Below are 22744 nucleotides of genomic sequence, written 5' to 3'. Positions count from 1 at the left end.
GATCAAAAACAGATTTTTCTTTTTTAATTAATTTTAACTTTTATCTTTATTAATCATGATGATATTCTGATATCAGAGATCAAAATATTAGAAAATACGTATTAGAACCAATACTCCATCTATGTGGATTATTTGTTAAAATTATTTTTCTTTACCTGTTTTTTTAACTGACTTGATCATAGTTGCTCTTCATTTCCTTTTAAGCCTTGAAAACTTTTTTTTTTTTACGATTTTATTTATTTATTTAAGAGAGAGAGAGAGCGTGTGTGAGCACACGAGCAGGGAGAGGGTCAGAGGCAGAGGGAGAGGCAGACTCTCCCTCTGAGCAGGAGCCAGGGGCTCCATTCCAGACCCTGGGATCATGATCTGATCTGACCTGAAGCCACTTAACTGACTGAGCCACCCAGGAGCCCGCCCTTGAAAACTTTTGAAATGATTTTTTAAATAGCTACCCATAGGATAGTGTTATAATGAACTTCTTTCCTATCCTTTTTATAACATAGACTATTTTCCCTTTTATTATTTTTCTCCCCTACTTTTTTCCCTCTTTTCAGTGAGAAATTTGGAAAGGTTTCACCCAGTTTTCTCCCTCATTGCAATTCCTATGTTTGCTAGGACAAATCTGCACTTAATAGAACTTATCTTGATATATGTCTCTTCCATTTCAAAATACATTAAACTCATACATTTCCAGAAAGTCTATACTTATTAAGTCATATATATTCATTGCTCACAGCTTTTTCCTCTTCTGAGGATTTGCACTGGTCTTAGGATCCCTGATGTGTGGCCTCATTTGCTGTTTGATTAAAGTCAAATGTTTGTCCTCAGATGGGTAACTTAGCAGTCAAAATTCTTGAATATTTTTAAATATAGATAGATAATAGGTAGAAAGAGTCAATTGTTTGATCTTAAATAAGCACTTGGTAGTATAGTCTCAAAGTTCTTGAATAATTTTAAATAGATGATAGTTAAGAGGCATAAATAATTATAGCAGCATTGATACACAGGGAAGCATAGACCTATCATCTATCTATCATCTATCTATCACCTATTTATCATCTATCTATCTATCTATCTATCTATCTATCTACCTATCATCTATCGATCATCTATCAAAATTTACCATTCATCAAAAATCAACCTTTATTTCAGTTAATATACTAAAATTTTTAATTCAACAGTCACGGTTTTTAGACTTAAGAGGTCTTTTTAGTGTTTTTTTAGGTCCCCTTGAGTGCTCTTCTTTTGTTTATTTGTACCTATGTTCTTGCTCTAGTTCTTCCAGAAGTTCAATTTCATTAAGTATGACGTACGATTCTTCAACCTACTTCACCTCCATCCACACCACAGCTCTATCCACAAGAATGTGGTCCAGCTCCGAGTTCAATAAGACAGCCACACACTGGTTTGATTTCTCTTCATTTTCTAAAGTCTTGGGTTTTTCAATCTCAGATAACATCATATGTGAGACAACATCCCAGGACATAACTGTGCTGCCCATCCTTAATCCACCTTCTTTTTAGTCAGTTATCATAAAGGGTTCAAAACACCAAGGGTTCCAGTTCCAACGGGGTTGCCATACTGTATGAGGGCTAAATGGGACATTTAGAACAATATTTATGAAGGTTTCATCACCATGCCTGGCACAGAAATGTGTGAAGCAAATGTTCTCTCTCCCTCCCAACATTCTTTCCTCTAAAAAAAGATTGATTTTATCAGTAGGTCATGAAATGTTTTAATCTGTGGAATGACTAGCTCAAATTTATTTTTTAAAAGGTTACTCAAGTAGAAGTGTGAAGAGCAAGATTCTGCCTAGGTACCACTCACTTAAAAGGGGGGGAGTGGTAGAGGAGCATGAGGCTGTAGACATAGAGGCCAAAATGTAAGCTACAAATAAATATTACATGTTTTTGAAAATGATTATATAGATAACGAAGAAGTAGTGAAGTTCTTTAAGTTTGGAGGAAAATGATCAAAACTGTGTTTTAGGGGCATGCTGCTAAGTTAATATAAGGAAGATACCAAAGAATTGGAACTAGAGCAGTGAGATGTTAGAATTTAAATGTTTAGGTGATAAATGCTTAAAGCCTCATTTATGTAATGAAATTGGCAGTGATAATAATGGTATTTAGAAGAGTTAACCTTATCAAACACTTGCTCTGTGCCACAATGCCAGGCACTGCTCTAAAAATTCATTTATTTTATTTTATTTTATATTTTATTTATTTGAGAGAGAGGGAGAGCATGAGAGAGGTGAGGGGCAGAGGGAGAAGCAGACTCCCCACTGAGCAGGAAGCCCGATGAGAGGCTAGATCCCAGGACCCTGGGATCATGACCTGAGCCAAAGGCAGATGCTTAACCCACTGAGCCACCCTGGTGCCCCTAAATATACATTTAATTTTCACAACAGTACTGAGTACTGCTGTTATCCTCATTTGGCAGAAGTTAAATAATAAAGTTAAATGTCTAAGCTGACAAGTACCAGAGCAGCCAGGCTGGATTCAAATCCAGGCTAGCTCCAAACCCTGTGCTTAGTAACTGTACACCTGGTAAAACATTGCATAGAGAGAATGACTGACTGGGTGCCAGTGGTCCAAGACCGGGGACGTGTGACCCAGAGGTTTCTAGTCTAGGGGGAGCTGGAAAGAAGTCCTCAGGATTTGATTCTTAGAATTATGATACATTCTCCTTCTTCTCTTAGCTTGAGCTTTATTTCTCACAGTATGGACCTTTTAACTTTTCTCTGTACTGTCATAGCACTCCATGTAAAAGATATGTCCTATTTCTTTTAAAATATTCTGATTGAGATCAGCCTGGCTGAGTCCCTGCACTTGCTAGGGTTTGCGAGAACTCCACTGTCAATCATTTTTGGAACACCCCCTCCTCCACTGCATCATGCAAGTCCGAGGAAAATGAAGAAGGGACCTGTTTTCCAGTCCACAGTGGACTCCTTTGGCCGATCTTTGTTGCTTCCATCCTTAGTCACCATCAATCAGACTCTATTTGATGCTCACAGCCAGCATTGATACTGAAGGCCACCAACGTACCCAAAACAAAAGCATGGAAGAGTAACATGTTTTTATTGTGTCCATACCACTATTCCCACAGAAGTTTTACTTCTGTGTCCCTGAATTTGAGGGGGACCTACTTGGGGAATCTCCAAGTACCCTGTTCTCTTTTCCAGGGAAACTAGTTTTCTTTTCTTTAGCTCTCAGTGTGTGGCCTCCCCATCAGCTTCCTTTCTCTGAGCATGCAGCTTATTCTTCCCACAGGCCTTGGGCCAACAATTAAACACCAGAGTCAACAGGGCAGATCTAGCTCACTGATGTGCTTCGTTGGTCAATAAAGTGCCGACCTCCTTGTTATTATCAATTGCCCACAATTACAAATGTGAATATTTCATATAAAAATCTAGAGTCCATGTTCACAATTAGAAACTCAGACTGGCGATTTCATGGTTATCATTCTTGCATATGGAGTTTGCACAGCCTACACAACCCTCCTTACTGCCCTGACAGGATCAGTCAGTTCTCTTTTTCATCTAACCCCTGAAGATATTCAGTGTATCTTCAGTTCTAAAGCTACTCTGAGTGAATGAAGCTCAGACTGTTAGGATATAGAGCCCCTCCCTAGTCTCTCGAGAAAATATCTCTTATTTTTTTCTAATGAGCTTGCAGCTAAGAAAATATAAGCACATTTATTTTCTCATTCAGGTTATTCTGCCATATTAACTTCTTAGTGGAATCCTTCTGCAATGATCATGTTCTGTCATCTCAACCACTGATGCTTATACAATAAACTAGAGTGATGAAGTTGTTACTTACAACACCCCAGTGAGCAAGTATTACATCCAATAGGTCAGAAGAGCTGTCCATCAAGTTGGCTGTGCATTGTCCTCAGAAGACTGACTAGACAGGCGTCTGCTCCAAGAGGTAAGATGCTAATGTGATTAATTGGATTCAAATAGAATTCATCATTACTCAGGCAAAGCTGAAATGTCCATATTACTGAGGGAATATTTTTCATACAGTAATCTCATAACAGGTTCTAAATTGACCACACTATTTCCAGTAGATCTTGAAAATACACTTGAAATACGTTTTCTGATGGGGAACTTATATTTACAATTCAGTAATTGGCGAGAAGGAAAAATAATTGAGAGGAATGAAGCAAGAATGAAGAAGCTTCAGTGGGGACAGCTCTTTGGTATGGGGTTCATGTCCTCTGTAAGGTCCACATGGCCCGTTTCCTATAGTAGAGTAACCGATACTTTGCTATATGAACCCTGGTTTCTCATGTCTTCCAGCTAATTATATCGAGCTCTTCTTGTTTTTGTCAAGTGATGCTTTGAAAGTGGAATCTTGGAAAATTGCAGTATAGATGTTTTAAAAGATAGTAAGTATATCATCATTAGCATTGACTTTATTCAAAGAAGTTGCAGATTTCTCAACTCATTATGTTACAAAACAGCAACAAATTGAAATATGATCATTATGCCTGCCATGATTAATGATGTCTACATTGGTCGTTCTGAATTTATGGGAGTATGACAATCTCCTTGTAAATCAAAGAATTTTCTTCACCCCCACAATAACATAATTATAATTTTAGTATTCATTGATAGAGAAAATATATAATAATAAGGAGCCATTATGAATTCATTAATATTTGAGATTTTTGTAATTTGTAATTAGGTGTTACCTCATTGGTCAAATAATGTTTGAAAATAAGTCATCAGACACTGTTTGGTGTACATATACACTTTTAGAACTCTCGCAGTAATTTTGTGACATCCTCCCTTTCACCAGGAGTCCCTAAATCATAAATTGGTAGCCAATGACTTACACAAAGCATACTTTGAGAGTTGAACTGCGTAAATGAGTCTTATTACCCAAATCAGAGTATGTGTGTGTGGGGGTGTAACCCTATTACACGATGCCCAACTCTGGAAGAACCCTTCAAGAAGCTAGCCGTTACTTGTCAGTTTTGAGCAAATTTGGCAAATTGTCAGTAATCCACCAAAGCTCTCTTCTTGACATATTTCCAGTCTGAACAGATTGTGAGTAGAGTTGCTTTAATTCAGCCTGTCACAGGGCTCACTAATGTAAATCAAAGAGATGCACAGCCTGAGATCACACGTGGGGGAAAAAATGACGTACTTTATAAAGGCATGCTGCCTCCAAAATCCATCATATCATTTGTTTTACAGACCTACCACCACCATTACAATCCAGAGGTACTAAAAGCAGGAAACTAACACACAAAAAAATGTCACTGTTTCTATTAGTGTCAAAAGTACATTTATAAAAGTCTCTTGTCAGATCAAGGAGAAGCAGTGGTTGGGTTTTTTTTTAAGAGATTCCTGCCAAACAAACTAATTAACACCCAAAACATCTCTATGTATGTACTTTACTCTCTGATTTTTACCTGAGGTATTTTTTCTCCTTTTTAAAAAATTGACATATAGTTGACATACAATGTTACATCAGTTTCAGGTGTACAACATCGTGATTCGACAAGTCTATGTCATGCTATGCTCACCACAAATGTAGCTACCATCTGTCACCATACAGAACTATGATAGTTACATTGACTATATTCCCTGTGCTGTATACCATGACTTATTCATTCCGTAACTGGAAGCCTGTACCTCCCACTCCCCTTCACCCATTTTGCCCCTCCCTCCACCCTCCTCTCCTCTGGCAATCACCAGTTCATTTTCTGTATTTATGGGTCTGTTTCTGCCTTTTGTATTTGTTTGTTCATTTGTTTTGTTAGCTGACATCTTATAATGTTAGTATTTTAAAAATAATCTTATCCTCTTTATTGCAGATTTATAACTTTTCTTCTTAGTTTGGAATTATTAGATTGTGGATCTAGACCAGGGGTAAAAACTTTTAGTAACACACAGGAAGTATCTGGGTTTATTTTATTTTTTAAAGATTTTATTTATTTATTTGACAGAGAGCGAGAGAGCACAAGTAGGAGAAGCAGCAGAAGGAGAGGGAGTAGCAGGCTCCCCACTGAGCAGGGAGCCTGATGGGCGGGGCTTGATCCCAGGACCTCAGGATCGTGACCTGAGCCAAAGGCAGACGCTTAACTGACTGAGCCACCCAGGCGCCCCAGTATCTGGGTTTTTAAAAAATTGTTAAGAATACTACTTTATTGTGCACAGCTATTTGATAATTAGATTTATTTTCATTTACATTAAAAATCAGTAGTTGGGTGTAGATTTCAATACACACATAGATTTGCATAACAACAACCACAAACAGGACTGGACAAGTTCCCTCACCCCATAAAACTTCATTGTGCTTTCCTCTTGTGGTCAAACCCTCTTGCACCCCAATTCTGGCAACTATTAATCTATTTTCAGTTTCTACAGCTTTTACCTCTCCAGAATGTTATATAAATGGAATCCTACAGGAAGCAAAACTTTCAAGACTGGATTTTTTTCATCTGGCGTATGCATTTAACATCAATTCATGTTGTTGCATGTAGCAGTAGGTCATTCTTTTTCATTGCTAAATAGTATTCGGTTGCATTGATGTACCACATTTATCCGTTCACCCACTGAAGTGCTTTTTGGTTGTTTCTATTTCTAGTGATTATGAATAAGATGCTATAAATATTCACACATAAGATTTAGTGTGAAGATTAATTTTTATTTCTCTAGAGTAATTACCTAGGAATGAGATTGCTGTATGCTATGGTAGCATGATTAACATCCTATGAAACTGCCAAACTGTTTTGCACAGTGACCATAGCACTTTGCAAACTGATAAGCAAAGAATGAGAGTTTCTGCTGCTCTGCATCCTTGCCATCATGTGGTATTGTCACATTTTATTTTTCATTCCCATTTTAGTTAAGTGTAGAGTGGTATCTCCTTGTGGTTCTGATTTGCTTTTCCGTAATTGCTAATGATGGTGATCATCTTTGATGTGCTTATTTTCCCTTTTGAATAGTTTCTTTGATGAAGAGTCTGTTCTAACTTTTGCCCATTTTTAAAGTGGGTTCTTTGCTTCCTTCTTGTTGCATTTTCAGAGCATTTTTAATATATTATGGATGGAAGTCCTTTGTCAAATATAAATTTTTTTATTTTTTATTTTATTTTATTTTTTTCAGATGAATACACTTCCTTTATCAAGGGCAACAAACCAAAACAAAACCCCCAAACCCCAAACATGTAAAAACCCAGGGTGCTAGAAATATAAACTCAATTCATTCAAAATCAAGCTCATCCAGACTCTGGTCACAAACCCTAGTGAGGTGCATGTGAGCACCAAGTAGGAGAGAGGGGGACAGGAGTTGAGGCCAAGAGAAAGGGTGGGAAGGGGGCTCCCACAGGCCCCCTAGGGATCACCCTCACAGTGGTACCTCCAACTTCCCAGTGAAGACCTACTAAACCCTAACCTTTTGACCCCCACCCCATCCCTGGCCAGGGCTTTGAAGGCCAGTCCCAAATGGTTCTGCCCTCCCTTGCTCCATCTTCATTTGCTCAGGCTTCCAGCCTCACTCTTCTCTTCCTTCATACTCTTCTCTGTGATTAGTAGCAGGTTAGGGTTCTGTGTGAGCCGCGGTGAGGCTGGGGGTTAGGGGAGGCAAGGTGGAGTCGGGGTGAAGAGAGGAGAAGAAGAGCTGTGCAAGGATCCCTCTTTTCATGGGATCCCAAACTGTACAACCAGCTCCTCTTTTGCATCCACTCAGATCTGAGAAAGTACACTGTGGCATAAGCAGCTATCCTGGAGACATGCTGTAAGTTGGAGAGGGGGATGGGCTTGCTGGCCAGCACTTGGTGGGGCTGGCTGGTGAGAGATGGCAGCGGGGACAGCTTCTTCCAGTAGATCAGGCTGCTGCTCAGCACAGCTGAGCGGGTGCTGTACTGCCTTGCCCAGTCCATGTGCTCATGCTGCTCCGTGCCCTGGGAGTCTGCAGCTGCAGACACACCAGTGATGTTGCTGGCTGTCTTAGCAAGGCTGGAGGAGAGCAGGGCCCGCTCATCTGTATGAGTGGGAGGCAGGCTGTGGTAGTTGGGCTCACTCCATTGAGAGCTTTAGTGGGGGTCTGCTAGGGTCCAGCAGCAGCTTCTGTTCCTCTCAGTCCTGGTTCGAGTCCTTGTTCTGGCTGCTGTAGCAGCACCCATGGCCAGGGTGGGGCAGGGCACTGAGGACCTGCCGAGGAGGAACAATGTCTGTGGGGAGCCCTTCTGGTCACATGACCCGTGGCTACATCCAGCAAGCAGTCACTTGCTTCAAATATATTATTTTTCAAAATTATTTATTTGAGAGAAAGAGAGAGAGTTGGGGGGAGGGCCAAAAGGAGAAGGAGAGAAACAGACTCCCAGCTGAGTGGGGAGCCCAATTCCCGGCTCAATCTCAAGACCTGGGGGTCATGACCTGAGTGGAAACTAAGAGTCCAACACTTAACCAACTAAGCCATCTGAGCACTCCATCAAATATATAATTTTTGCAAATACTTTTTCCCAGTTGGTGAGAGGGTTGGCTCTTGGTTTTCATAACAATGCCTTTAGCAAAGAAAAATTATTTTAATTTTAATGAAATCCAATTTGTCCTTTTTTACTTTTATGGAATTAGGTATTATTTTTATGAATTTTTGACTATCCTAAATTTCCAAAGATTTTTCTCCCAGATGTTTTATGAATTTTATATATCTTTTACATTTAAGTCAATCACCAGTTGTGACTAGATTTTTATATACACTGTGAAGTATAAGTCTATGTTCAGTTTTTGCATCTGAATATCCAACTGTGACTGCACCATCTGTTGAAAAAACTTTCATACCTCCATTGATTTGCCCTTGAATTTGCTTTGTTAAAAAATATCAGTTGATCATATTTGTATAGGTCTATTTCTAAAATTTCTAGTCTCTTCTTTGATCAAGGTGACTTTATTTTTAATCAACATCACCCCCTTGATTACTGGAACTTTATGGTAACTCTTAAATTTTGGTTGTGGGAGTCCCCCCATTTTTTTTCTTTTTCCATTTGCTTTGAGTATTCTGGTGTTCTTTCTTTCTTTTTTTTTTTTTTTTTTTGCCTTTTCATATAAATCATGGAGTCAGCTTATCTATATATATAAATCTCCTACCAGAATTTTGATTTGGAATGTATTGTCTATACTTAAATTGAGGAGATATTAACTATATTGATTATCCCAATAATGAACACAGTATTCTCTCCATTTATTTAGGTCTTCTTTGACGTTTTTAATCAATGTTTTGCACCATATAAATCCCATACATATTTTGTTAGATTTATATGTATTTTTGTTTGTTTGTTTTTTGAAGGAGGGGCTATTGTAAAAGGTGCTTTTTCAAGGTTAGGTTTACAATTGTTGTTAGTTTATAGATATACAGTTGATTTTTGTAATTTGACTTTGTACCTTGCAACTTTTCTAACCTCCCTTACTAGTTCAAATAGGTTTCTTTTTGTAGATTTGATGGGGTTTATTGCATAGACAATCATGTTGCTTGCAAATAGGAACAACTTCATTTCTAATTTGTATGGCGGTTATTTCTTTTCCTTACTTTATTTCATTGGCTAAAACTTCTAGTAAAATGTTAAATAAGAGTGGTGAAAATGGACCTTCTTGACTTTTTTCCTGATTCTGAGGGGAAAGAATTCAGCTTTTCAAAAGGAAGCCTAATGCTACCTGTGGATTTTTTGTAGGTGTCCTTATTCAGACTGACAATGTCTTCTGTCATTCCTAGTTTGCTAACAGTTTGTATCATGAACTGATAATGACTTTTGCCTGATATGTTTTCTACATCTATTGATATGTTCATGTACTTTTTCTTTAGGTCTTAAGCAGATTGGTAGAAGATGTAAAGAATCTCTTAAATGCACTTCGCAAATGTCAATTCTCTGTAAAATCTGATGGTAGAAAGCCAAAAACAATTCAACAAATATATTTCTATGTAGTTAAGATAATTAGGTTCATATGTGTAAGTCTTCTCATTATCAATTTAATAGATATTTGGCACAGACTATTTATGATAGTTCTAATCTTCTGGACTATAGGCCAAATCTTATCCAAAATGTTTTTGTCTTGGTCTATAAAATATTTCTTAAAAGTTCACTTAGAGTCTGGTATTTAAGTTTCAGAAGATTTCATTTCCTTTTCTGGATTTCTAGTTTCCCTTGGAAGATTTCACAAAACTAGACCTCATTGTTTTATGGCACCATCGGCTGGAGTTGAGTAGCAACTATCCCTGTTTTACAAAGGTGATAAAAGTCTCTATTTTACTATAGTACCCAGAATTCCCTGAACTGTTTTGCTCATTTATGTTATCTGTCTCACAGCTATAGGCTATGGAATTTGCAATTGCTGACTAGAAAACTGGGTAGAAACTGGTTAATTCGTATGTTTTTAATGAAAAATGAGTAGACTCTACAGAGCGAGATACTATTTTGTGTAATAGAATGTCTATTTTTTTAAAAAATGAATATATGCTATTGAAATTAACAATTCTAAATATTTTGGGAGAGAATAGAAATTGACATGGGCAGTTGGTGTTATTATGGCCATGTGTATCAAAAATCTTAAAAATATCTTTGAACAATTAGTTCTATTTCTTTAGATTTACCTTAGGGAGATGATTCTAGACATATATAAAATTTTATTAAAGATTAAATTAATGACTATCACTGGGACCTAGAAAAAAATGGGGAAATGATGTTATCAGGCTAGCAAAATATCAATGACATAAAATCCTCCTACAAATTCCAGCCATTTTCAAATGCCCAGGAAATGGCCTTTATCACACTGCCAAAGCCTTGATATAAAATAAAACAAAAAATAAAACCTCTTCACCATGCATATTCCTTGAGTAAAACCAAACAATAGGCATAGATGGACACAAAGAAGATGCAAAAACTGCTTCCCATCAGATCACTCTCTGCCCATGATTCAGGTCATAGGGTCTGTGCTATCCAGGAAACTCAGCACCTGCCCTCTTTGAATGGAATCTATATAGGGAATTAGCAAGAACTGAGGCCCTTTCGTTTCTACCTTCAAACCTATTCAGAGACAATAAATACAGAAGAAAACATGGTTGAATGCATAGTTTCAAAAGAAAAAGCATAATATGCATAACTGGAGATAGGACAAGCCTGGTGAGGAGTGCAGGCCTGTGGTTATACATCCATTATGTGCAAATTTCTGTAGTGGAGAACTCTATATCCTACCTCTCAAGAATAAGGGAAGATCCATAACACCGGAGCCAAAGAACCCAATGAAGTCCAACAGACCCAATCTGGATAAATGTCAGCTGCATACAAGAAATTAAGTTGGGGTTATAGTCATCAACTTCAATTCTGTGTCTAGTTTTGAGAAGGCCAGTTGGAACAATCCTTAAATCTTGTCTTTCAGAAAACCTCAGGCCCAGCTTCCTTTTTAGTCAAAGAAAACTAATCCAAACAGAAAAAGGTAACAGCATGGGGACTATAAAAAATTCTGAACCAGAAAGTAACAGAAAAGCATAGCCTTGAATATTCAAAAGAGCATAATTTTAGAAGTAATTTGCATAACATTTATGTTCAATAATTTTTTTTAATTAACAAAAGTGTTTAGGCCTTTGGAGGTTGTTTTCAAGTTTTTCACATTAGAGATCATTTCTAAATGCTGACATTTCAATCTTGGTTTACTCTTTGACCCAAGAATTGAATAAAGGAAAATTCCTTTTTGTTAGATTATTGTGGCCTTTATTTATTTGTTATTATGTGTTTTTGCTGTTTGTACTGCATTGTGGTCAGATTTGGAGTCTCTAAAATATCTATTTTCCTTTTGTCATTTAAACTTTTTTTATGTGCTACTACCTGGCTCTTTTTCTAAATAATATACAGTTATTTGAAAAACATGCCTTTTTTGCTTAAAAGAAACCAAGTGATAGTGCATTCTTTAGTCCTCTATATTCATTTTAATGTTTCTACTTATGTGAGTAGCAGTGTATCATACTACAAACACATGAACATTTCTTACTGTTACTTAATATTCAATCTTTCTGCATCGTCTTAATGGTATCTCTCCCAGAATTTAATTTCAGCAAATATATGTTGATCACTGATATGCTTGTCTTACCCATTTGACTTTAATGCCTTGTGTTTATTATACTTTCTTATATTTGCCTTCATTTACTTTTCTTATTTTATAATATTGACCAAGTTTTTGTTTACTTTTCATTTCGATGATATGTTACCAGTAATTATTTTTAATTTCATTACATATTTGAACATGTATTTTTCTGAAGTCATAGATAAACATTACGTAAATTCTTTCCCCAAATAAAACAAACCTGTGCTTGTGCCTTTTTTATTTGAAAAATTTAGGTATTTGTCGTATTTCTTCTCTCTTACCCTCCTTCTTTTTTTCCTTCTAAAACTCCTACTACACTTGTCTTAAATATCTTTTTTTTCTTATTCTTTCTTAGATTTTATCACGTAATAGTCATCTCTGTGTTTGCCAATGTTTTTTGAAAGAATTAATTGTTTCTAGTTTATCTAATTACAAATGCAATTTCCATCCTGTTTTTTAAAATTTCTACAATCGTGCTTTTTTAGTTCCAAGAGAATACTCTTTCTTTTTAGGATATTCAGAGCAGCTTGATATATATTTTTTACTTAAATTTTTTTCTTGTCAGGTTATTAAGGTTTGATTTACATATAAAATTCACCCTTTAAAAATACATAGTTTGACCAATAACCACCACTACCATCAAGATATTGAATGTTTCCATCACACCAAAAAGTTCCTTCATATCTACGTGCTGTCAAGTCTCTTCCCTCATCCGTTGGCGCGGGCAACCACCAACCCAATTTCTCTCCTTACAAACTGGAGTTCCCAAAATGTCATATAAATTGAGTCAGACAGTATGTAGGCTTTTGTGAAAGGCTTCTTTCCCCTCATATAATGCTTTGAAGAATTATCCATGTTGTTGCATGTGTCAGAAGTTCAGGCCATTTATTGCTGAGTAGTATTCCATTGTATGGAGATACCACAATTTTTTTAATCCATTCACAGGTTATAGGACACCATTTAGAATTTTGTCTAGGTTTTGACTATTATGTGTAAAGCTGCTGGTCATGTACTGGTGTTTGTGTAAACATAAGTTTTCATTTATCTTGACTAAATTTCTAGGGAGGGATTGCTGGGTTCTGTAGTAAGTATATGACCAACTTTATAAGAAACATGGCTGTAGTATTTTGCATTCCTACTGGAAATATAACTGATTTCGTTTTGCTCTACATATTCATTAGCACTTGCATTGTCAGGGTTTTGTTTTGTTTTTGTTTCATTTTTAGCCATTGCAGTGGATGGTGAGTAATATGTCCTTGTGTTTATAATTCATGTTTTAACAATAACTAATAAACAATGTTAAGCATCTTTTCATGTGTATGTGTGCTATTCATGAAACTACTTTGGTGATGTGTCCTCATGAAAGTCTAATATAAGGTAAGATCAATCCTTCCATCCCATTTGTTGAAAACACTATCTTTTTCATATTGAATAGCCATTGCCCCTTTGTAAAATCAATTGATAATATTTCTATAGGTCTATTAGTGGATTCTTCATTCTGTTACATTGTTTTAACTATCCTACTCAAAACCTTACTGTTGTGATTACTATAGTTTTCTTTGGGCCATACTTTCCGGCTTCTTTGTATGCCTTATGATTTTTAATTGAAAACTAGATATTTAAATATTATTATGTGTTAACTCTGGAAATCAGGTTTTCCCCATCCCCCTGGGTTTGCCATTCTTGCTCATTGAAGGCAGTTATTCGTTTGTTTCATTGCTTTTCCATTACATTCGTTTATTTCAATGGCTTTCCCAACCATCTTTGCAGACTTTTCTCCTACTTGTGTGTAGTCACTGTATTCTTTCCCCCTTTCGCTTGTTTTCAGCTAATGTTTTGACAGAGATTTCCTCGAAAGCTAGGAGCTACAACACACCATGCGTGTGTGCACACACACACACACACATGCATACAAAGAAACACAAGGAAACAAACAAAAACAAAAAAAGTCTCCCAGTCTTTGCAGATTGGCTTTGAGCTGGAACACCATTTTAACACTTAGCCCAGACATTTATAATTCCAACTCAGTCTTTACTTCCTTTTTGCACTGACCCAAGAGATCAGCCAGAAGTGAAAGCTTGTGGTCTTCTCACATCCTTTCTGAGCAAGTGTCTTGCCCTGTACCGGTGTGTGGCATACACAGGGAATGAATACCTTCATTTCCCAAAGAAACTCTTTCCCCAGCTTTTCTTTCTCTCTTTGGCTGATCTACTGTATTTTTAAAAATTTGGTGTTTTATATTTTATTCACGCTTCAAGTTCTCTGAAATTCTTGAATCTGTGGTTTGTTGTCTTTCTTAATTTTGAAAATTTCTTAGCCATTTCCTCTTTAAGTATCTTTCTCTTTTCTTTCTGGGATTTCAATTACACCTATGTTAGACCACTTTATATTTTCCCACGGCTCTTGTGCTGTCTGTTCTAGTTTTTTACTCTTCATCTTTTTGTATTTTAGTAAAGATAATTTCTATTAAAATGAGATTATTTCAAAAGACATATGGTTCTAGGAATCCTTTGAAAGTAGAAGCCAAGGAAGGCACCTGGGTGGCTCAGTCGGTTAAGTGTCTGTCTTTCGCTCAGGTTATGGTCTTGGCTCAGGTCATGATCCCAGAGCTCTGGGATTGAGCCCCGCATCAGGCTCCTGCTCAGCAGGGAGTCTGCTACTCCCTCTGCCCCTCCCACTGCTCGTGGTTTCTCTCTCTCAAATAAATAAATAAAATCTTTAAAAAATATAAAGTAGAAGCCATGGAAGAAGGATCACCATATGAATCCTAATTTTAGGAACCACCGCCACAGAATCAATGTAACAATGCAGGGAGGAAGAAGCAAAAAAATGCCTCAACAACTCTCTCCTCTAGCCCTCCAATCTTCTGTCAGTACCTGCTGGTGGCTAAATCCAACTAAAGCCTTATGCAAAAGATGACTGAGTAATGTATGCTACAGATCATGCTCCAGGGATACAGAGCACCACAGAAAAGGATAGGCAGTAGATGGAGGAGAGAATAGAAATTGCCATCATTCTTGTCAATCTGAAGATACAAAATAATGTATCATCATAGTTTAATTTTTAATACTTCTGTTATGCAGGAGGTTGACATCCTATATGTATATGGTCATATTTACTTACTTTCCTGAGGCTGTTATTTGCCAAGATTTTCTTTGTAGCCGAAACAATGTTCTATTTTTATAAAAATATCTATGATTACCTAGAAAAAATATTGTAATATCTACTTTCACATAAAAATGGGTAGAAGCAGATATGAATATAGATAAAAAAAAGAGGGATACACACACACACACTTTTCTAAGTTTGTTGTGGCAAATTACCACATACTTGGTGGCTTAGAGCAACAGAAATTTATTCTCTTGTCATTGCCAGTAACCGTTGACATTCCTTGGCTTATAGCTTCATCACAGAGTATCTGCCTTCATCTTCACATGGCCTTATGCTCTGTGTGTTTTTCTAAATAAAGTAACATTAGCAGAGATTTGGTATGAATATCTTTTGGGAACCATTTTTCAGCCTGTCATTTATCATATATACATCTCAAACAGGCCCACCTTAATAATTATGCTATTCAGTTCTTTTATCCCTACCCATATTTTCATCTACTTGATGTATCATAGCATGAGGTAGGTGAATTAAAATCATGTATTTTAATATTTTGCAATTTGTCCTTGAATCTCCTGTAATTTCTGCCTTATGGATATTGCCACTAAGTTATTTGGTGTATAAAAATGTATAATTATATCTTCATTATGGATTCCACATGTCATTGTTATAAAATGTCCTTCTTATGATTTTTATATAGTGTTCAAATTTCTTATAGTGATATTGTGACTCCCTGCATTATTATTTGAATTTATCTGTTTTATCATTGCCCCATCTTTAATTTTCAAATATTTTGAATCACTTTGTTTTAGATTTAGTTTTTTGACATACAGCATATAATTTTATATTCTGGGCAATTGAAAAAGTTTTCAAGAGGTGAGTTCACACCGTTTCATTTATTTATGTAACAGGTAGATTTTATCATAATTATAATATTTTATGTTATATATTTTTTATTATTTTTTTCAAGTATCAGGCACCTCTGACGTAACTACATATCTTTAAACTCACCTGCCTCTTGCTCTAGCTGCTGCTGTACCTAGGCACAAGCCCATGTGCCTTAGCCCATCTCCAACACTGTGCCACTTGCCTGTTACTGCAAAGTTTCACTGCTAATTCCACCATGGGACCTTGCTGGAAACTTATGTGTCAGAAACCTAGAGCCATTTGGTTTCTGTTGATTTTTTTAAAAATATTTCTTAGCATTCACAGTTGTATTGTTAAACATAATTTACCTGGTGTCTTTTTACCTGTGCAACTACTAAAGCTGAGGAAATTATTACATGTGTACCACCTCTCACCTTCTTTTCCATTTTCCTTCATACCTATTTTTAATGAACTCTTTTCAAAGAAGTCAAAATTTAATATGCCTACTTCCTGTTTTGTCACCATAATCTTCCCTTTCGTTTTGGTCTTGCTTCTACATTTAAGTAGAGTCATTGTTCACAGCCAAACCCTCTCTGTAATGTTCAGTCATCTTTAGTTTGGCTGAAGGTTGTCCTCAGTAGATTCCCCAAAAGGGGATCAAGAAATATATTTCTCATGTGTGAATGTTTACAAGTGTATACAGCTTTTACATTTGCATTACAGATTTCATGTTATATAAAATTCTTGAGTCCCTCTTTCCCCTGGGGATTGTGTATATTTTGCTCTAATATATTTCTGTGAAAGTCTTCATATATATATTTTTCCTTATAAGTCATTTTATTCTTTTTGCTTAAATGCTTAAATAATTCACTTAAAATTTCTGATAGCTAGAAATTTTTCCCCTAAAAGGTTGTTGGTTTTTTTTTCAAATTTAAGAAACTTTTCTTCAATTGTATGTTCTGTGGATCTGTTATATTACATCTCCTTTGTTATCCTGTTTCTATAATTATCTCTCTAACTCAGATTAAAGTTTTAGTCATTTCTATTTTATTTTTCCAGGTTTTCCCATTTCTATTCTCTATAGTCCTAAATCTGTATTCTACAGTGATTTTTTTGGTCTGAGTTCTTTCTATGCTCATCCATGTTTCTTTATGTTTAAGTTTTCCTCACCACATATTTCCTGACCTCTTCCAGTTAGCATTTCATTTCTGCCAATTATTCCACTATTTCTTCTTTGAGCTCTTGTAAATTTTATTTATACTTTCGCTTCATAGAGGCAGTTGACTCACTAAGGGTTTTTGTATTGTTGTTGTTGTTGCTGTTGTTTTAATTCATTGAAAAAATATTAGGTCACAATTTTCTTCTTCGTGACATTTTTTCTGGTATTTTTCTTCTGCTCTCCAGCTTCTTGATTCATTTGAATATGTCCTGTGCTGTTTTATTTTTGATTCCCCATCTTTGAAGAAGAAGAGTTATTTCTGAACCACCTATTTATAGGAGTTTCTGGGGAAAAGGTCTATGGTTGTGTTTCATGCTGGCAGCAATTTTCTTTAAGATGAAGGATTTGGTGCATGAATCCTTTAAACTTTCCCTTTTCCCTATCCAGCGGATATATGAAGCTGTAGGTTTGTCTGCATAACAAAGTCTCCTTATCCCCCACGTCACATAAATTGGCTGCTTCCCGAAAATGTGGCTTACCTGTGTTGGAGTTCCCATACATCCTCACCTCCCCTCCTTTTCAGTCCTGAAATTGATCCAGAGAAGCTTCCTCCTAGGGTCTGCAACTTCAACTCTTTTCTTCTGTGGTAAACACACTTTGTTCAGTGTTTTATAGGCTAAACCAAAATTTATCATTTAAATGTAGACAAGTTTTGATTAACCGAAATTCAAGTGGATGCCAGCACTATCGAGCTGGAAGGTTCTGCTTTGGATCTACCAAGTGCTCCCCATCCTCATTATCCACCAACAAAAGAAACAATACAGCAGTGGAGGGCCAACGAAGGCCACCCTTCAAATCACTGCAGTGTGAACTGCTTAGATGGTGTGAATAATATTTCATTGTGATCCAATCTTCAAATTTTCACCATCTTCCTTCCTCTGTTCAAACTGTTGAGATGTGAGACATAGGAAGAATTAAAAGGCCAGATATTTTCAGTCCTTTGATGAGTAAATGCAGATGAGCTTGTCCACTCTTTATCTTGGTTCACTGTTGTAATACAGAAGGAGAGGCGAAAATATCAACTTGACTGTTGTGAAATCATCAAAAAGGTATGGCATGTCTGGCTGTTTATTTTTTTCTCCCATCACGGTGTAGGAAAATTTCTGTAAATATTATGTTCTAGTAAAATAAAATATGTTATTCTAATATAGAGAATTGGGCGGATTAATGTGTCCTATTCAAGAGGAGGCTAGTGATATGGCATTCTTTAAAAAATGTATAGAAAATTGTGAAGTTAATTTTACTTGTTTAATTGTAAATGGCAAAGGAATAGCAGTCGAATTATAAATGTTCCAATAGGAATAAATGAATTTTTAAGAAATTGTTAAAAAGATGTAATAAATGAATTTATTTGAACCCGATAAATTTTGATAGTTAAAAAGAGAAATTTATAATTATAATCACATGCTTCTTCACTGCTGTTTCAGGAACTTGAAAGAAAGTAAAAAATCAAAGAGAACATAGTGTTAGGGCTAATGACAGTGAAGCAGAATTCAATTGTATTTCTCTATATCACAATTTACACTTAGAAAGACAAAAACTATATTATTTATAATAGCATTTAACCCATAAATTATATGGAAATCAATCTAACAAAACCTGTGAACTCTATTGAAACACATAAAACTTCATTACAACACACTTACACAAATAAGTGGAGAAATATCACATTCCTGGATGTAAGGCAAAAAACATTATAAATATACCAAATCTCCATCAAATTTATTTCAATATTCAATGCCACCATTTTTTTCTCTGGTGGAATTTGACAAAGTAGTTTTTAAATTAAAATGGAAAAATAATAATACAAATATTTTAAAGAAAAAGAAAATCAAGTTGAGAAGACTTAGTCTCAAGACATTCTGACATTTTTATTATGAAGTTCTAATCATATAGAGATTATGTAACAGAAGTAGGAATAGAAAATATGGCACAAAAGCATAAGAAAACCAAGAAAAAGGCATACATATATGGAATTTTGATATATGACAGAGGGACAAGGTAGATCAATGGAAAATGTGAATATTCCAATAAATGGCACTGAGGAATTGAGTGCCATTTGCAGAATTAAACTGGTTCCTGTCTCACACTTTACAAAAAATCTATTCCAGGTAAGTTAAATTATGGAAAAAAGTATGAAGCTTTTAGAAGATATTATAGAATTATATATTCAAGATCTCAAGATAGTAAATGATTTCTTAAACAAGACACAAATAACAATAGCAATAAAAGAAAATTGATAAATCTATGTAAGACAAATTGTCTTTTAATCAAAGACAGCAAAGGAGGAGTGCAAAAACCAACAGAATACAAGACATTTAAATAAAGGATTAGAATCAGTATAATAAAACTCCTTCAAATGAAAAAAGGAGAAAGCAAACAATTGAAAATGCAGCTCTAAGAGGAAAAAGACCTTCACAAAAGTGGATTTCTAAATTGGCGAGAAGAATATGAAAAATAGCTTAATGCTCTTGCTCATATCATTGCAAATTAAAATCATGATGGGAGTGCACACTTATCAACTGAAGTTGAAATAGCTGGCAATACCAAGTGTTGGTGAGAATATGGAACAATCCAGCTCTCCTCCACTATGGTGGTGATGTATACTGGTAGAACATTCTAGAAAATAGTCTGTGTCACAGAATGAAATTGAAAAATATACATATGTATAACCCAGAAAATTCACTTCTAGACATCTGTCCAAGGAGGCTTTCACATGTGCTTTGGAAAACATATCCATGAATGTCCATAGTATTACTGTCAACAAAAGTGAGCACAGTGAAATAAATAATAAATAGTGGTATAACCACACAGCATGGATCTCACCAACATAATTTTGAATAAAGAAACAAGATACAAGAAAGACCACATTATTCTATTAATACAAAATTCAAAAGCAGACAAATCTAAATTCTGTGGTTTACAGGTACATAATTATATGGTAAAATTATAAAGAAAAGCTAGGAACTGATTATCACAAAAGTTAAGACAGTGGCCCCTCTAGATAGGGAGGGGGTTATTTTAAACTTTGTAGCAGAAATCATTTTGGAGGAGGGACTTGAGGGCATTTGCTTGAGTGTGAGCAGTATACTATATCTTGTTCATTTTAGTTTATCGTTACTTTGTCCATATGTGTTTTATTTACCCTTTATAGTATATGTTTATATTTCATAAAAATGAAAAAGCAAAATATTCACAATACCCATGAAAAAGACATGTCATGGGGTGCCTGGGTGGCTCAGTTGGTTAAGCATCGGCCTTCTGCTCAGGTCCTGATCCCAGAGTCCTGGGATCCAGCCCCGTATTGGGCTCCCTGCTCAGTGGGGAGTCTGCTTCTCCCTCTGCTCCCCACCCCTGCTCGTGCTTGCTCTCTCTCTTTCTGTCTCTCAAATAAATAAATAAAATCTTAAAAAAAAAGAAAAGACATGTCATTGAGGACTAACCCTGAAGTTATATATGAATTTATGGAGCAAAATATAAATGTTAATTTGGCTTCTCTTTAATGTCCCTTCAGTAAGTGAAGAGCTGGGCGAATTGCCAGGTTGCAAAAGTCAATACAGAAAAGATTTACTTGTCTCACACATAATCTTTAAATTCAAAATAATTCTAACCACAATCTCAAGAGACTTTGTCAGGGAGGTTGACAAACAGGTTCTAAAGTTTACTTGGAAACATCAAATTTTAAGTATAGCTGAAATCATTCTGAAAATGTTACTTCCATAAGGAACAACTTTTGTTACCTTTAAAATGAAGTCAGAGACACTTTAAGTCCTTTACAGCTCACAGAATGTGAGAGAATACTTTCATTTTCTTTCTTCAAAAGATCTCTAAAGCAGGAAAATATAAAACTTCCTTTAGCATCCCATGACTTTGAGTTTGGGAAGTTATTTTTGAGGCCTGAACTAAATCCCTTATCCTTAAGCTTGTGTCTTATTCTGTCACCATTCTTTGTGTTCTAAGGCTTCAATTTCTTAAAGACTCTTACTAAGTTTTCATTACTTTTTCCCCTCCCAATGGGAAAAAAATAGTGACTCCAAAACTTTCCCTTATTTTCATACCTCTGCCATTTTCCAAAATTTTCCTTCTTTTGATTGTTTCTCCCAAACCCGAGGGGGGCAGGAGGGCGGTGAGAGGGTGAAGAGTGGATAGAGGGCAGAGGATATACGGCAGGGGCAGAGGAAATTTGGTTTTGAGGAGTGTGTCCTCGCGATTACTGGTCCTGCAAGTTTGAACAGCATTATAAATAGGAAGGAGTATTATAATAAACAATAATCTCATTTTCCAAGTTTGCTAAACTCAAGCCAATGGCATGTTTATAGAACATAATGTATGAGTAGCACTATATGATTTCCTGTTTGTTTTCACATACATTATTTCACTTTCTTCTCTCAATAGCTCTTTGAATTGATGACTGGTGTTTGACACCCATTGATGAGGGCACTCAAAGTGTTGACATGATTTGGCCAAGGTCACTAGAGCAGAGCAGAACAAGCTCTAAAACCATGTCTTCTTTTACCTGATATTCTTTCTTTTTCATATATTCAGGTATTCATTTTATATATCAAAGTTCCAGCATCACAGAATCATTTGGATAACCTCCTAGCATTTATGTGATGCATTACATTTTTAGGTTGAGTGATTTCTCTTGTGGAAGAGTGTACTTCCTGCTACCACATTTACTGTACATATACTGTATTTGTAGTAAATACAATAGTGCCCCCTCAAGCCCCCTCCCAAGATATCCACATCTTAATTCTTTCAAACCAGTGAATGTGTTACATTATATGGCAAGAGAAAATTAAAGGGGCAGATGGAATGACAGTTGCCAAACAACTGATTTTTTTTTTAAAGATTTTATTTATTTATTTGAGAAAGAGACAGATAGTGACAGAAATAGCAAGAGGGAGCACAAGCGGGGAGGAGAGGGAGAAGCAGGCTCCCACTAAGTGGGGAGCCCGACGTGGAGCTCAATCCCAGGACCCTGAGATCATGACCTGAGCTGAAGGCAGATGCTTAACTGCTTGAGCCACCCAGGTGCCCCCAAACAACTGATCTTAAAATAAGATTACTCTGGATTATCCAGTGGGCTAAGGTAATCACAAAGGTCCTTTAAATGTGGAAGAAGTGGCAGAAAAGGCTGTGTCAACGTGATGTGATGTTAGACAGACCAAACCAGCCATTGCTTGCTTTGAAGATGGAAGGGGCCATGAGGCAAGGGAAGCAGGAAGCCTTAAAATATTGGAAAAGGCAAGAAAATGGATTCTCCCTGAGAAGTTTGTTTCCCGATACCAAATACATGGTGCCTTCACCAATCTCTATGGCATCAACACCAATTCCCCAATTGTCCAACATTAATTGGGTGTCCAACATTTCAATTCAATTCTCACACTAACTCCCAGAGTTAGCACAGATCCCACAGATTAAGGGCTCAGTTCCACAGGACCATCCCACTTCAGA

The 22744-nt window shown here is 36.2% G+C and overlaps 1 pseudogene; it reads right to left on the bottom strand.

Moving 5' to 3' along the window:
- Positions 1-7659: 7659 nt before the first annotated feature.
- The window catches only part of LOC110578791, a 30445-nt pseudogene continuing 15360 nt past the window's right edge, over positions 7660-22744 (bottom strand).

This window comes from Neomonachus schauinslandi, chromosome 4 (assembly GCF_002201575.2).
Source record: "Neomonachus schauinslandi chromosome 4, ASM220157v2, whole genome shotgun sequence".
NCBI lineage: Eukaryota > Metazoa > Chordata > Mammalia > Carnivora > Phocidae > Neomonachus > Neomonachus schauinslandi.
This window is presented reverse-complemented; position numbering and strand designations above follow the sequence as displayed.